The sequence below is a fragment of the Nesoenas mayeri genome, assembly GCF_963082525.1.
Source record: "Nesoenas mayeri genome assembly, chromosome: 20".
Taxonomy (NCBI): domain Eukaryota; kingdom Metazoa; phylum Chordata; class Aves; order Columbiformes; family Columbidae; genus Nesoenas; species Nesoenas mayeri.
This window is the reverse complement of record NC_137569.1, coordinates 4,809,309-4,812,977: the sequence shown is the minus strand read 5'-3', so window position 1 is coordinate 4,812,977 and position 3,669 is coordinate 4,809,309.

Here is a 3,669-nt window from a genome sequence, read left to right as displayed (position 1 = left end):
GCCGATGATAACATCCCAGTACCCTAAATCCACCTTGAATCCCACTTGGGCTGCCTGCTGCTTCTGCGGCTGGAGCTCACAGGGTGCAGGAGGCCAAAAATGTCCGCAGGCACCGCAGCGCTGCCCTGGCCACACCGCCTCCCATTCTGCCACAAACAGCTTTACCCCACGTGGCACTGCACGAAGCTGTCCCCCTGCAAGCAGGCGCACGGATCTGCTTCCCCTGGGGACGTCACCCACAGCTTCCCCAAGCCCTGCCACATCCCCCAGCCCCGAGTCCAATCCTATTTCCTGACAGCAGGACAGGGATGGGGACCGTGGTGGCAGTGCCACCATCAGCCTCCCACCAGCACCGCCTCATACTGACGTGTCCCTCAATAAAACCAGTCACCTCCTGAGCCCCACAGAAGGGTTTGACCCCAGCCCCACAGCCCAGTGGCAGCTCTCCCCACCTCCACAAGCCCCCATATGGGATGTCCCCTCCGCACCCCACACGGGGCAAATACTGGGGACTGGGACCCCCCACCTGGGGACACCTGGCCATGGCAAGCCAGAGAGGGGAGAGGCTCTCTCGGTGGGATGGAGGCCTCCTCTAACTGCCTGTTGAATTATTCAGGAATGGCATTAACTTATAAATGAGTGTGTTTGACTGATTTTGTGGTTGATGTACAGATAAATTCTAATGAAAGACAGCTACAAGATTTTAAATTATTAATTAGACTGCCACTTAACAAAGCCTATTTGGCACTCTATTTCCTTGCTTAACAAGACAAAAACTTTAAGAATAGGTTTTGCATTAGCCCACAGGCTCCTCAATTTGCATTTTGTTTTTCTAGCTCCAGAAATGAAAGCTGTAGATCTTGACCTTAACGGGCTACCCCTGGTAGGATGAAACCCTGCCAGCAGCTCTTTCGCCTGCCTCCTCCTCGAGCTACCAGTTTCCCAGCCTGGATGATGCTTTTCCTCCAGCTGGCAGCACCGGGGCTGGCAATCGGGTTTGCTCCAAGGGCTCAGGGTTTATTCTCAAGACTGCCAGCCTGGTTGGGTTAATACGCCGAACAAAGCTGAGGCGGGAGCCGGAGAAAGAAGCATCCAAGCACGAGGCCCCGCAGTCGCAAGGTGACATTCCCTCCAGCGGGAAAAAGCATTCCTGGGGTGGCAGTGGGGGTTCTGCCGTGACATGGGGTCTGTGCCCCGATGTGGGAGGTTACGGGGGGCTGCAGGTGCAGCGGTTGCACCTTCTCCTGCTGCTGGAGCCTCGCTGGAGAGGAGCATGTGGTGGTGGTGGCGAGGGCTGGGCCTGGGGCTGAGTGGTTGCCCCATCCCTGGGGTGTGGGACGGGAGTGGGGGGTCTGGCCGGGGTCACCTCGTACAGCATCACTGTCCCCAGCATCTCCCCAGGACCGGACCGGGCACAGCAGGGCTCGAGGTCCTGCCCCCTCCTTCCACCCCGGACCCCCCGGGGAGGGTCAGCTTCAACTCCCGCTGTGATGTCAAAAAGCGCCCCTATGATGTCCCAGGCGGTTGCCATGGAAATAGCGTGATGTCACAGCGGAGCGGATCTCCTCGGGGGGGGCGGAACGGGACGGCTGGCCCCAACTTCCCCGCCGAACCCCCCGCGTCCTCCGGTGAGCCCCGTTTCTCTTTCCCTCGCCCCGGTAGACGAGCACCGATCCTCCAGGGACACACCATGGCCACGGGACCCGCCGTGCCCCGGTGCCCCCCCGCTCCCGCCGCAGCTCCGCTGCCTCCGGGACCCGCCATCCTCCGGTGCCCGCGGGACCCGCCGCGTCCCCGGTCCTGCGGGACCCGGCGCCCGCCGTGCGTTCCCCACACTTCTCCCGGTCCCCTCCCGCCCCGCCGCGCTGCGCTCCCGCCGTGCGCCACCGGTGCCGCTCCCCGGGGATCCCGGGGGGTGCTCGAGCCTCGGTGGCGGCGGCGGCGCCGGTAACGCGGCGGCGGCGGGGGGCGCCCGGCGGCGCGGCCCCAACTTCGGCGGGGAGACAAACTTCGGGGCCGGTCCCGCTGCCCCGGTGCCCGCGGTAGCCGGTGCCCTCCCGGTGCGGCGCTCACCTTGGCGGAGCATCTTGAAGCCGGGGCGGGCGCGGTCTCCCGGCGGCGGCGGCGGCGCTTAGAGCCGCGGGCGCGGCGGCGGCGAGCGGTAACGGCGGCGGCAGCGGTGGCTGCTGCTGCACCGGGAACACGGAGCCGGGGCCCGGGCGAACGGCCCCCGCGGGGGCATGGCGGGCCGAGCCGCAGCGGCACCGGGGAGCGCCGGCCCCGGAGCACCGGGGAGCGCCGGCCGCGCCTCTGCTCGCCGCGCGTCCCGCCGCCGGCTTTTAGGGGGGAGCCGCCCCCTCGGGGCTGGGGCCGCCGCCGCCCCCCACCCCCTCGGGCCGAGCCTATAAAGGGGTGCCCGGTGCCGGTGCCGCGCTGCCTGCAGCGGCGGGCAGGGCTGGGCAGGGCGGGGCGGGGCAGCGACGGGGCGGGCAGGGCTGGGCAGGGCTGGGCGAGCCCGACCGGGCCCCCCCTTCCTCTGCCGCCGCCGCCTCTCCCGCCTCCCGTGGACAGTTCGTGAAAGTGCCGCTGCTCCCGTTCCCCCCCCGCCCCAGCGCCCTCCGCCCCACGGGGGCCATGGCCCAGCGCCGCTCCGCCGGGATTCTGTCGTCCCCCCCGGGACCTGGTGTCACCTCCGCCCCATCGCCATCCCCTCCGCCCCCCGCTCGGCGCTCCGGTATCCCACCAGGGCTCTGCCGCCCCTTCGCGCGTGCCGAGATCCCGGCTGTCTCCGCTGTCCCGTCTGTCCAGCACCGTCCCTGCTGTCCCCACCGTCCCCTCTGCTCTGCGCCCTCCGCCTCGCTGTGTCCCGGTGTCCCGCCGTGGTTCCGCCACTCAATTGGGGTCCCTGCTGTCCCTGCTGTCCCCTCCGTCCCGGCATTGTCCGTGACACCTCCCCCGGGTTCCCTGCCGGTAGCCTCTGGCCCTTATCGTCCCCCTTGCCCTACCGGGTCCCTGCTCTCCCACCGGGGTCACGGATGCCTCACCGGGAGTTCTGCTGTCCTCTCTGTGCCCCAGCCCCTTCTGCCTCCCCCGTCTCTGCTGTCCACACACCCCATCGGACTCCTGACACCCCATCGGGGCCCCGCTGCTTGTGGACGGTCCTCCTGCCCCTCGAGGGTCCGTCCCGCCCCGTCTTCACTGCTCCACCAGGAGAGCTACTGTCCCCATCGCCTCGCCGGGGTCCCCGCTGTCCCCAGGGGTCTCTGCTGCCTCCCCTGTCCCCTGCCGTCCCCGGGGGTGCCCGCGACCCCCGGGTTCTGCCTATCCCGCGCCTCGCAGACACTTGGCTTCTGCCCCGAGACACGGGTAGCGGGGGACACGGACCCGTCATTATGGCCCCGGCGTCCCCGTTAACATGCGACCGGTAGCCCCGCGTCTGCAAGCACCGGTGTGAAACGCGGCGGGACCATGTTTTCGCCATGAAGAGGGGCAGCCCCGTCATCACAACGTTTGGCACAGCTCCCACCACACCCCAGCGGCCCGTCGGGACCGTGCCCGGGACCCATCGATTCCCCCGTTCCGTCGGGGTGCCCGGCGGGCGCGCTCCCGCGCTCGATCTCTTCGTCCAGCGACTGCTCTGGCCTAGCGCGGGGCTCGCTTAGTGCTGCC